The 13,850-nt window shown below is 41.5% G+C and overlaps 1 long non-coding RNA gene across 5 annotated transcripts in view; it reads right to left on the reverse strand.

Annotated features, from left to right (window-relative positions):
• The window catches only part of LOC147915375 (uncharacterized), a 56,115-nt gene that overhangs the window by 18,476 nt on the left and 23,789 nt on the right, over nt 1–13,850 (reverse strand). For 3 of the 5 annotated variants that reach the window (XR_015553963.1, XR_015553961.1, XR_015553959.1), the window contains exon 5: nt 13,471–13,638. This is a non-coding gene — a long non-coding RNA (uncharacterized LOC147915375). Of the gene's footprint in view, nt 1–1,696; nt 2,650–13,470; nt 13,639–13,850 lie in introns of those variants that run through there. The other 2 variants (XR_015553962.1, XR_015553960.1) reach the window with 2 other exon arrangements.

A 13,850-nucleotide genomic window follows, 5' to 3' on the forward strand; every position in this document is an offset into this window, starting at 1 on the left:
TTGGGGGAAAAAAATAAATAAATAAAATAAAATAAAAATTGACCAGTATAGCAAAGAGCACAATGCAATCTATAAAGAAACTGATAAATAATAATGTACTCCTGAAATTACACAATGTTATAAACCAATATGACTTCAATAAAATAATTGGAAAGAAAAGAATTAAAAGCACAACTTCTAAATCTGCAAAATAATAAAAAAAAATAATTACACATATAAGTTTTTTCAGAGCCCATTTCTAGATCTAAACCTCAGAACCTATGCCCTTCTGGAGGCTGGGATTGTGTCATAGCCACGGATGTAATAAAGTAATAAATGCTAACATTTAATGAGTGCTTAAAAAAAAAAAAATTGACCAGTATAGCAAACCTGTGTTTTCCGGAACATGAGCTCTATAGGATATTAATAGGTGTTAGCAAAATGGGAAATGCTGGGTCACAAGAAGTTCTCAGGAATCACTGGTGGACATAGAAATATATGCAAATTCACAATATCTACCAACATTTTAAATGCACATACCCTTTGACACAGCAATCCTGCTAATGAGATGTAGGGGGAGATTACACTGATTTCTTATTGCAGGAACTTCTTCAAGACAGGAACATGATATGTAGCTTTTCCTAAACATATTTAAGCCCAGGCCCCTTTTTTTTCAGAACATCTCCTGGGACTAGTGAGCCAAGGAAGACATTTGGAAACACTAAATTAGATCCTGCATGTGTGAGCTGGTACAGATGGTACCCCATAAGCCTTTTATTTTCTTCTGATGGTCCCAGGATTAGTCCTAGACCTCCTATCCCATCACCACCATCTGTTCCTTATGACCACAGTCTCTCTCCTCCCTGGCCTGCTACGGAATACGATATGGCCCAATAACTTCTCCCTACTCTCCTGTCTCTCAAGTATAGAGGCCCTTAGAAGTTTTCTAAAGAACTTTACTGCTTATAGCAATAAGAAACGAAGAACAAAAATGTTTTCTCACATGAAAAGATGTTCAAAATCATTAACTATCAGAGAAATGCAAATCAAAACTACAATGAGATATCACCTGACACCCGTCAGAATGGCTATAATTAACAAGACAGGAAACAACATGTGTTGGAGAGGATGTGGAGAGAAGGGAACTCTCATACACTGCTGGTGGGAGTGCAAACTGGTGCAGCTGCTATGGAAAACAGTATGGAGATTTCTCAAAAAATCAAGGATAGAACTACCATATGATCCAGCCATCCCACTGCTGGGTATTTATCCAAAGAACTTGAAAACACCAATTTGTAAAGGTACATGCACCCATGTGTTCATTGCAGCGTTATTCACAATAGCCAAGACTTGGAAGCAACCTAAGTGCCCATCAAGGGACGAATGGATAAAGAAGCTGTGGTATATATACACAATGGAATACTACTCAGCCATAAGAAATGATGAAATCCAGCCATTTGTGACATCATGGATGGACATTGAGGGTATAATGCAAAGTGAAATAAGTCAGAGGGAGAAGGTCAAATACCGCATGATTTCCTTCATTAAGTAGTAGATAATAACAACAATAAACAAACACATAGGGACAGAGATTGGATTGGTGGTTACCAGAGGGGAAGGGGGGAGGGAGGAGGGTGAAAGGGATAATTCAGTACATGTGTGTGGTGATGGGTTGTAATTAGTATTTTGGTGGTGAACATGATGTAATCTATGCAGAAATAGAAGTACAATGATGTACACCTGAAATTTTTACAATGTTATAAACCAATGTTACTCCTCCAACTCCCTTCTCTTTATTTACATTGTCTCTGCATGGAATGACAAGGCCAAATACAGGTATTAAAGGTGAGCCTGGGTACATTAAAGACTCAAAGTAAAACTCATCTACATTTCAAAGAAAAATTAGATAATATATCATGGGTCTTATAACATAAAAGCTAGGGGATCAGGGGCTGTGGATTAAAAAACAAACTGGAACAGAGGCTGAAGAGCAATAGCAGTCAGATGGAAGTAGCTTCTGGAGTGACCTTTCCTTTCCTTTCGTGAGTCATCATTAGTCATTTGCCCCAGGATCTAATGTGGTGCCAGTGAGTAGATGTGGGTCTGGTCGAGGAGGGAGGCAGGGAAGTGACGGGTCTTAAAAGGGAAGATGCTGAATGCTGTATACATGGCGCATGGGTAACTGGGTGGTATCTACATAGAGTAGGTCTGAAATAAATCCCTGAATAAATGGGTGAATGAATGAGTGAATGAACCAACTGGACATAAATTAAGTATAAGTCAGAAAATCATAGTCAATGTTAGATTAAGAAAATAAAGATCTTGGCAGGAGTTGGATCCAGTTGAGCAAGGCTGCCTTGGTTGACCAGGTAAGCAGTTCTCATGTCACAGGAGCAGTGAGACTCTCCTTAAGAGAACGATCTAACTAATCACTTTTGTTCCAATTCCTTCTCAAAGGCACTGAATCCCAGCAGGTGTCTGGGGGAAGGTCATTCTAGCAGCATCTGTCAATAGACCTGAATTCTGCTATAATCTGTCCAGAGAGGCTTTCTCTTCCTTCGCTTTTTTTTTCCTTTGAGTTTTGCCTCATCTCCTTCATCTTGACCGTAGAGATCTTCACCAACTGGCCGTGAGGGGTTTGGCACTGTGACTATGGAGTCTCTGAAACTCCTTAAAGATGAAACAAACACAACGGAGACTCAAATTATTGTTATTATCTAATATAGACAGAGACGAGGAAAAGAAATTTTAACTGTATGCACAGCTGAAAGCAGCAATATTGACAAAGGACTCCGAATCACCATAATTAAGTGTTATGGGGTATCTCATAGAAGACCATGGAACGCCACACAACTGATGCAGGATGTATATCTATATACATAATCTTTTATAATCTTAAAAGCAAGTGTAAATTCTGACACACACAGCAAAAAGGAAAAGTTATTTAGCCAAGAAAGATTTAAAAGTCAATATATTTGTTTAAGTAAAATATAATCGGGAAGATAAATCTTTAACAAGCAAAATATGACCTGCATTCAAAGCCAAAGATAAAATTTTTAAATTATTCATTGATTTGAATTATGAATACAAAATCCTTCTACATGTTACTGTAAATAATTGAGAATTAACTGGAGATTTAAAGTTTCTTCAGAATAAAGGAATGAGTTCTTAAAAATTTAACTTGGGCCAGGCCAGTGGCATAGTGGTTATGTTCCAGTGCCCCGCGGGTTTGGAACCCGGGCATGGACATACACACTGCTCATCAAGCCATGCTGTGGCAGTGTACCATATGCAAAATGGAGGAAGATGGGCATGGATGTTAGCTCAGGGCTAATGTTCCTCAGCAAAAAGAGGAAGATTGGCAACAGATGCTAGCTCAGGGCCATTCTTCCTCACCAAAAGAAGAAAAAATTTAACTTATGATAACTTTCAGTTAAGTGTAATTAAAGTGATGGAATTAAGAAAACTAACCAAAGGAAACAAAAACTAATAACAGGAAGAATTAAAATTTGAATGTGTTTATGGGCAAGTAAAAGTCATGTTTTCCTAATTAAAGACGAATCTAAAGAATACAATTCTGATTGAAAAAACAACACATGCTTCTCCAGAACCTGCTCAATCTTATATTTTTTCCTCTAATAACCTTTTTTTTTTATAATTTTTTTTATTTATTTATTTTTTCCCCCAAAGCCCCAGTAGATAGTTGTATGTCATAGCTGCACATCCTTCTAGTTGCTGTATGTGGGACGCGGCCTCAGCATGGCCGGAGAAGCGGTGCGCCAGTGCACGCCCGGGATGAGTGCAGCAGAGCCCACGCACTTAACCGCTAAGCCACGGGGCTGGCCCTCTAATAACCTTTTGAGTTCTTCTTCTTCTTTACTGAAAGAAAACATCTACTCTTTCAAATCACTTCTGTTAGTTAAGATTAATGAGTTGGAAGGAAGGTGATCCTGGACAATTCTGCCTCCAGCTGTGGCAGATTAATTTGTAACAGACCAACACTCCCCCTAGGAACAAATGAAAAAAATGGAGATGGGGAGAAGAGTCCGTTTGAGGGCATGAGAGAGGTACAAAGGCACCTAGGACCTGAGGGGCCAAAATTCCAGAGAGAAGGGAATCTTAGGTGTGAGCCTGATATTTGTCATCTGAAGCAGTTTTTCTCTTCAGGGCATTTGATGATCCAAAACAGCAGAACAGGAAAAAAGAACATCAGCAATCTATGCATTATCAGTTGATGCAATGATTTCATAAAAAACGTCTAATTTCAGCCAAAATAGATCACTAGCAGTAATGAGAAAGGCATTTCCAACCTTTCTAAGTGAGCTTTCCATTGATGTTATGCCTGGCCTTCATTTGAAGTTGTCAATTTTCTCCTGAACCATAATCAGAATTTAATATTTTGGGCCAGCCAGGGTGGTCTAGTGGTTAAGTTCGGTGTGCTCCACTTCAGTAGCCCAGGTTCAGTTCCTGGGTGCGGACCTATGCCACTCATCAGTGGCCATGTTGTGGTAGCGGCTCACATACAAAACAGAGGAAGATTGGCAACAGATGTTAGCTTAGGCCGAATCTTCCTCAGCAAAAAAAGAAAGAAAGAATTGAATATTTTAAAGCTTTAACCAAAGGTAAAGAGCCTTACAACTGAACGAAAGGCAAGAGAAAGGTGTTACAGGTTGGGTTCTGCAGAAGCAGATGCTGAGATGGAGTTTGGGGTATAAAATGTTTATTAAGGAACAATACCTGTGCAAGGAAGATGGAACGAAGGAATCGGCAGAGGGGGAAGTTGAAGTGTGATGCAGGCTCAATAAAGTTTCAGCTAACCAGGCAGCGAGCTTTAAAGTAAATATTACCCATCTGAGTTGGCCCCCATTGGGCCAAAATGGCCAGATCTTTATATCCTCTCTGCATTTGGTCGTGGGATTCTAGAATGCCCCCATAGGGCATGACCTTGGGCAAGGTGGCTCTTTGCAGATAAAGCAGACCCTGAAGGAGCTGACAGCTGAAGGCTTTCTTCTAACCACGCTCCCTGCAGCTAGGCAGCAAGTCTTTCCTTGAAAAAGGAACTAGCTAGTGTATTTCCATGTTTCCCAGAGCAGCAGTGGCCAAGAAAATGGAGCACTCTATACTGATGGGGAATGGAGTCAGGGAGGGGATGGTGCCACCCAAACATATATTCATTCATTCATCACTCCCAAACAGCCACTGAGCACTTATCCTGGCCTAGAACTCTACCAGGCACTGTGGATCCAGAAACGAGGCTCATACTGTCCCTACCCTCAAAGGACATCCACTCAGCAACAGAAGGCAGATGCGCAGGCAGTAAGTGCTCCAAGAGTAGAAAGCAGAGGGGCTGTGGGACAGAGGAGGACCCCTCACCCCAATGGGGTGGGGAAGAGGGGCAGGGTCTTCTTATCTTCCCACCTAAGCACCTCTGGACAGGTGTGTCTGCATGTAACTAACTGAGCACAAGCTGCTCTCTATGGCAGAGCATAACTCCGATGACTTGATGGAAACAGTAAAACACGGGGACAAAGATGACTTAGCTGCCATCCCCAATAGTCATATGAAGACGAATAATCATCAACTTCCCTAGGCTTTGTTTATGCATCTGTAACAAAGAGGAACTCTATTTCAAAGAACAAATTAATTCCCATGAAGTGTGTTTGCTGTGTTTACAAAATTTGATCAGAATTATATAAAATTGAGGGCCGGCCCCATGGCTTAGCGGTTAAGTGTGCGCGCTCCGCTACTGGCGGCCCGGGTTCGGATCCCGGGCGCACACCGACCCACCGCTTCTCCGGCCATGCTGAGGCGGCATCCCACATACAGCAACTAGAAGGATGTGCAACTATGACATACAACTATCTACTGGGGCTTTGGGGGAAAAAAGGAGGAGGATTGGCAATAGGTATTAGCTCAGAGCCGGTCTTCCTCAGCAAAAAGAGGAGGATTAGCATGGATGTTAGCTCAGGGCTGATCTTCCTCACAAAAAAAAAAAAAAAAAGAATTATATAAAATCTGAGCTTGGTTCTCTCAGTTGTAGAAGGCTAAGTTAAATTGACAGAGTCTACAGAAAGAGCTAAGAAGGTGCCTATTTTTATCTGTTTTGTTCATAGCTGTACCCCAGCTTCTAGAACTTCTAGAACAGCTTCTATGGGAAACTCAGTAATATGGGAAACTCTGCAGCAGCAGAGTCACTTCCCTCTTCTCATTTTTTCCCCTTCTCCTTACTTTTTTCCGTCCTTCCCCTACCCAGGAACACTTCTTAGCTAAATCCGTGAATTGGAACACCTGCAAGTGGCTTCTCCAAGTGGCCAGGGCTTCCTCACAGCGTGGTGGCTGGGTTCCAAAGGCGAGCATCCCGAGAGAAAGGGAGCCAGACAGAGGTCATATTGCTTTTTGTGACCCAGCCTCAGAGGTCAAACCATATCACTTCCACTGCTTTCTATTTGTTGAGGCAGTTACAAAGATTTTCCCGAGTTCAAAGATAGGGAACATACCTTCTCAATGGAGGAATGTCAACATCACATTGCAAAAAGAATATACAGGGAAAACATAACCTGCCATAACACTCAAACCTTCTCCTGCATTCACATTATCAGACACCCCACCCTAACCTTCACGTTCTTTGTGTGCTGTTCAGGAGCTCTGCAATGAAAATAAGAACAGAACATCACTCCTTCCCATTCCTGCCAAAACTCAGAAATGGGAGGAGGAGGAGAACAAGTGGGGCATTAAGAATGTTTATTTCGGGCTGGCCCTGTGGCTTGGTGGTTAAGTGCGCACGCTGCGATGCTGGCGGCCCGGGTTCGGATCCCGGGTGCACGAGGCACCACTTCTCTGTCCAGCCTGAGGCCGAGTCCCACATACAGCAACTAGAAGGGTGTGCAGCTGTGACATACAACTATCTACTGGGGCTTTGGGGGCAAAAAATAAATAAAATCTTTAAAAAAAAAAAAAAAAAAGAATGTTTATTTCGGGGCTTAGCGGTTAAGGGCACGTGCTCCGCTACTGGTGGCCCGGGTTCGGATCCCGCTTCTCCGGCCATGCTGAGGCCGAGTCCCACGTACAGCAACTAGAAGGATGTGCAACTATGACATACAACTATCTACTGGGGCTTTGGGGGAAAAAAAAAAGGAGGAGGATTGGCAATAGATGTTAGCTCAGAGCCGGTCTTCCTCAGCAAAATGAGGAGGATTAGCATGGATGTTAGCTCAGGGCTGATCTTCCTGACCAAAAAAAAAAAAAAAAAAAATGTTTATTTCAGCAATAGAAGCCTCACTTGGGCTCTGGGTGACTTGGGAGCAAAGCCACATATAACTGTCATCACTATCACCTGTGTCAGCGTACCATTTCTGTCCCTTTTTACCCTTCTTTTTCATTGTTTATTTGTCATACTTGTTTGGTTTATGCTATAGAGAATAAATCATCTTGGGAAAGAAGAAAACATTACAGTGTTAAAAACTCCAGTTTTATTTATTTACGGACAATGCTTATGACTTCATTAGGAATTTTAAGCTGAATTCGTTCATATTAGGTGGCCCATTTGATAACAAGTGAATTTCAGGCTAGGTCAGCACTGAGGCAGTAATTCACTTCCTGGCCCTCAAAGTCAGGGTGCAATTCAATTCTCGTTAATATCAATGGATGTATTCATTCACCAAAGTTAAAATCATCTCAAACCCTCTTCCGACAATACAATTGGACTGAAATAACATCCAGAGTGCTTAGATTGAAAAAAACAGCATTCTTCAATTTCCAAATACAGTACCTTGAATAATAAATTTAAAGAACTCATTCTTGCTTTATTATCGGTATTGCTTCATAATTATCCTTTATGTTCTCTCTTTATTTCTTTTTGGGAAGATGGGGACGGGGTGTAATGCAAAAGCAAAGTCAGCAACTTATCTTAAGCCATAACGACTTTTCCTGTATCCTAAACCCTCAAGAGGAGTTTCTGAAGAAAAAGGAAAAAAAAAAAAAATTAAACCTTATCCAGAGGAATTTAGAGAGCTAGAAATAAAAAGGCCTTAAAAGTTGTAACATATATCTTTCTGGTTTATGACCACATTCTCTAACATCTGTTGAGGGACATTTTCTGACCAAAGGGTCTGTCAGTATCAATAAGGAAAGACGCTTTCCTCATTGTTCTAGAATATACGGTGTCTAGGGTTATTGAAATGGATATATACTGTAGTTCATACCAGAGGATGGAGAGAGAGAGTAAAGAGGGAAGGAAAAGGGGAGCGTGGATTAAAGTGTGGAGTTGCCCCTGGCCCTGCTTTGAACTCTCTCTGGCTTTTTGGAACTTAACCAAGATCAAACAGGCAGTTGCAGCCAGCTCAAGGCCTCTGGTTCTCTGTATAAATTTAGGAGTCGATTTTGAGGTTAAGATTATGAAGTTTTGTGGTAACTTTAAACTGGAAAGTATTGCATTCACCTTTTATATTCCCCAAAGAAAGAAGAAATGCCCAGCCATGTAATGAAACTCCTTTCAATCTGACCATTGTGTTAGGAACAGATTTCACACTGAGCAAATCTTTGCAACTAGACTCAAATGTTTCTCATTAAGGCTGTGCACGGGTATAAATGTGCAAGAGGCCGCTGCAAAGTGTGCAATTCTCCAAGCAAAATGCACACACTTGGTGACTTGGATAGAGTATCAAAAACATATCCACGGTTGAATACTTGTTTGCACTTACTATTGCCATAGTTTAGAGCCTATACAATGAGAAAGCAAACTCCCTCAGTTGTCTTGGGGGGAAAAACAAACCCATCTGATTAGACATAACACGCCTGGCTCAAACTGTTGCAGCCTTAATTCCTGGACTAAGAATTGCTGGATTTCAATGGCACAACATAACTTACTAGAATCCGTCACAGTTTAGCAACTTAGGCTTCAACTTAAAACAAGTGCTAGAAAGTGGAGTTTAAAATGATACACAAAATCTGAAACTATCAAAACAGGAGATTGTATTCAGAAGATGATTTTTACTAAAGTTGAAGATAACTATGTTAACAGAAAGTTCCAATCTGCTATCAGATAGTTCCTATTTTGATTTTAGGGGGTGGTCCTCGAGTAAACATTAAAAACAACCAGTTCTTATAAAATAACTGCATACTAGAGGACCTTAAGCCAAATTAAAGTCCCCAGGTGTAACCACAATAATAATGAGAACAGAAACAATGGCATTTACAAAACGCTCTCACCTCATTCTTTAAGAAAGTTCATAGATGATATCTTCTGAGTCGTTTTCGAATAATGGGCATTGTTATCTCCACTTTATTGGCGGGGAAATCAAGGCATCCAAAGATAGCTTGCCAAGGTCATAAGATTCCTCAGAGCCACCACCAGAAAAGAGAACCCTTGATAGCGCATACTGCCTTGGCCTCAAGTGGACAAGCTCCCCTCAGAGCCCATGTGATGTTCTCAGCTCAGAAATCAACTTTGCACACAAGACGCGAGCCACTTTTGTAGAAAATGTACTGACCCAGGTAAGTGGCAAAATAAGAGGGAAAGAGATTAAAGGGAAAAATGACGGCTGATCTGGGACTCCTCAAAGAAGTGATTTCTATAACTGTTCAAAAGGAGACCGTTTTTCAGAGTCCAGCTTTAGAGTAATTTAATACGACTTGCATGACTCAAATACATACTTCTATCCTGAAAGTTTCCCTTTCTAATTTCAGAATTTAAGATTACATCGAATACTTTCACCTAATGCTTCAAACTTGATACAGTGGCCTTCCATATTTTCAAGTGACATTTTAAATTGATTTCAATATGCATTATGTCATACAAAAATAAATATACTGTTACTTTATTATATATTGATATCAAAAAATATATACAGTAAAAATACATTTCCACTATTCAATATACTCAGATTTTGGAGGGGTGATTTGCCACATTGTAGGAATTATTTCAGTTTGTCTGGAATTCACCAAAGAGCTACTCCTACTTGAGGTTTTTTTCTTTGATTTAAATTTTCTTATTTGCTTACAGTACAAGTGATCAGGATAAGTGAAGGAAAAAAGGGTGACTTTTTTCTCACCTGGTGGCATAACCGGCCTCCAGCAAAACTCTCCTTTCTGCTAACCTCTCCCCATTCTTTTTGGTCCTATTTCCAACCATCTTAAACTATCACGAAAATGCTCCAATTTAAGGTGATATTGACCTATAAGTATGTATATTGTAATAGCTAGACTTTTGAGGCCTACCGCTTTCCCGAGGTCCAAAGGCCATCATTTGTAATGGTAGAATTTCAGATACGTTGACAGTTGGTGGGGGAGCCATTTTTGAAACCAGAGTCGACTTCTCTCAATTCATGTTACAGAAGTAACTTCTTATACATAAGGCAAGTTCTGAGTACAGGTTTTGATTACTTTTCAGCTTGCCTTAAAGTTTAAAAACCTAAGAAAGCTCAAAAGTAGTCCAAAGAATGAGGGTCATTCACTCTCCAAGTCTTTGAATTCCAAACCAGAGACAGATGATCCCCTTAGACCTCCGGGGGTCCCCCGACCCCACTGTTACGAGGAAAAAGGGGAACAGCAAGAGAAGCAGAGAACTGCAGGCCTGACAATAGGACTTGTCGGGATGCTAAGCTCCTCATGGAAACGCTCTAGACACAAGGATTGGTGATGCCTGTAGTTCAACAATTAAAGATTCCTTCCACTCTCAATACAATGAAAATACCCCGGTGAAAAGTCATGTCTTATTTGATAACCCAACAACATATCTCAACACACACAACAGAAAAACTTAAGGTGTTTGGTAAAACTCAAGATTCCTGGACCTCAACACAGAATCACTGAATTGGAATCCTGGGCACCAGGGCCCAGGAATGTGAATTTTTAACCAAAATTCTCATTTGATCCTTATGCACAGCGACGTGTGAGAACTTCTGGCTTAGAGCTAGAGAGAAATAAAGAGCAAGCAAGAATAGAAGACATGAGATTGGGGTTTTATGTGGAATCAAAGGTAAACACTCATAAAGCATGGCTTATTTGACAATTTAAGCCAGTCTTGGAAAGCACAGAGATGACCAAAAAGGAAAATCAATGAGAAAAAAGACAAAAAGAGTGTACAAGTTTTATGGACCTGCCATGGGCCTCTAAAATGTTGTCCTGCATTAAATAGGTCTCTTCCACCTCATCAAAGAAGAGGTTTTGTTTTTCTCTTCCTTTCTTCATTTCCTTTTTATAGAGAAAGATTCCTTTCCCTATTCAATGCACAGCATTTTGCTAAGGAAATATGGGTTTTGTGGAGAGTGAGAAAGGTGTTTTTTACAGATAAATGCTATTTGCTTATGAATCCCAAATCTTTTCCCACATCAGTCTCTTCAAGGATTTCTACAAAGATGATATTTTTTCAGGTTCTTTTTTTAGATATAACACCTCACTTAAAATAAGCAAAACATTTTTATTCACACAAACGTTATTTACTAACTCCACCCAATATTAGAAGCTTTATAGGCTCCAAAGACTATCATGATTAACCTTCCTTGAATAAAACTTTAGGGATGTGGGCCGGCCCTGTGGCTTAGCGGTTAAGTGCTCGAGCTCCGCTGCTGGCGGCCCGGGTTCGGATCCCGGGCACGCACCGACACACCGCTTCTCCAGCCATGCTGAGGCCGCGTCCCACATACAGCAACTACAAGGATGTGCAGCTATGCCATACAACTATCTACTGGGGCTTTGGGGGAAAATAAATAAATAAATAAAATTTAAATACCACATAAAAAAAAAAAAAAAACTTTAGGGATGTGCTTTGAACCCACAAAAGAAATTAAATGCACAGTTAAGGCTGATTTTCATCACCAAGTTGCAACAGGGAATTGTCTTAAAGCCGTCTCCCGCTGCCTTCATTAGAGTCTTGATCTCTTGCTGCAAATTTATATTCTTTTGTGGGCTTAAGGTAGATATTGGAGGGCCAGCCCCGTGGCTTAGCGGTTAAGTGCGCACGCTCCACTACTGGCGGCCCTGGGTTCAGATCCCGGGCGCCCACCGATGCACTGCTTCTCTGGCCATGCTGAGGCCGCGTCCCACATACAGCAACTAGAAGGATGTGCAGCTGTGACATACAACTATCTACTGGGGCTCTGGGGGAAAAATAAATAAAATTAAAAAGAAAAAAAAAAGGCAGATATTGGATATCCTTTTAATCTATATTTATTAAGCGAGCTATTGATGAGTCTCACTCTGCCACAAATTCATGAACAATGTTCCTGTGGCCACTCTAGTGGGAGTTGTAAGTCAACACAACATCTTCAGGATAAGTGGCCATTTTTCACAGGGTAAAATGGGCACTTTTTTTTTAATGTGCAAGTGAAAAACACATATCAAGGTACATTTTGGGGCCGGTGGTGGCTTAATGGTTAAGTGCGCACGCTCCGCTACAGGCAGCCGGGTTCGGATCCCGGGCGCGCACCAACGCACCGCTTCTCCGGCCATGCTGAGGCCACGTCCCACATACAGCAACTAGAAGGATGTGCAACTTTGACATACAACTATCTACTGGGGCTTTGGGGAAAAAAAAAGGAGGAGGATTGGCAATAGATGTTAGCTCAGAGCCGGTCTTCCTCAGCAAAAAGAGGAGGATTAGCAATAGATGTTAGCTCAGAGCCGGTCTTCCTCAGCAAAAAGAGGAGGATTAGCACGATGTTAGCTCAGGGCTGATCTTCCTCAAAAAAAAAAAAAAAAAAAAAAGGATTACAAGATACATTTTGACTTGCTCCACAAACTCCAATCAACTAACAAAATTTAAGTATGCCAATAACAGAACACCAAAAGAGAAGCTTTCTGCTCCCCACCCCCACCCCCACCCCACCCCCATCTCCTTTTCCAGATAGCCCCTCCCAATTTATGACCTTCTATGTCTGAGCAAAGCTCCAGAGAACAAGGGATGGTTTGCCTGATGGCTCTCAGATCCGTTCACAGCTACTCTGTTCTGCATCACAGGGTAACTGACCTCTGCAAACTTTGTCTCTTAGGTCCCCCTGCCAACTGGCATCCAGTTATGTTCAGTTGATGGCGGCACTGGACAGAGATTGGGAGCAGGAAGAAAGGAGATGTCAGAGTATTTCTCCCCGTTCGTCTCTGTTTTAGGCAGCATCCTTGGCTGTGGCCGCACTCCTCCATGGCTGCAGCTCCCCCAGGGCAATCTCCCGTTGGCTGAACCCAGCTGGAAGCCAGCTGGCAAGGGAGTCTGGGAAGTGCCGTTCACAGATCAGCCCGTTATGCGTGATCCAAAGCAGATAGGGGGAAGTATGAGGACTGGATCTGAGAACCAACAGCCAATGACCAGCACAGAGGGCTGAGCTAGTAAGACTCACTGGGGTCCTCTCTAGCTTGGTAGGGCAAAGAAGGATAGCTGACTCCAATGCATCCATTCAATATTTATGGAGCATTTATCAATTGTTAGGAACTGTGGTAAGACCAATAACATTGTCCCAGCTCTCACACACTTGGGTTCGAATCCTAGATCTACTCACTTACTTCTAGTTGGCCTTGGGCACCTTACTGGACCACTCCAAGCCTCCTCCTCCTCCAGTGTGAAACAGGGAAGGTAATAGCATCTACTTCCTTGGATTGTTGTAACAGTTCCATGAGATACTTTCTTACAGTAGACATTCAGAGAGCATTTATTGGATGAAATTGTGCCTACTGAGACAGACACATAATAAGAAAAATGAAGTTACACTTCATTGATTGCCTCCTCTGTGCCAGGCACATGCATTACTTTAATTCCTACAGTAACCCTCAAGATAGGGTACACAGCAGTTTTAATACAATGTGGTAAGTAAGGGGTATGACGATGGCACCTACAAACTGTGATGGGAACAGAGTAGGGGGAGAACCTGTAGACTTCACAGGAA

This window comes from Ceratotherium simum, chromosome 13 (assembly GCF_057802395.1).
Source record: "Ceratotherium simum simum isolate JZ-2026a chromosome 13, ASM5780239v1, whole genome shotgun sequence".
NCBI classification, from domain to species: domain Eukaryota; kingdom Metazoa; phylum Chordata; class Mammalia; order Perissodactyla; family Rhinocerotidae; genus Ceratotherium; species Ceratotherium simum.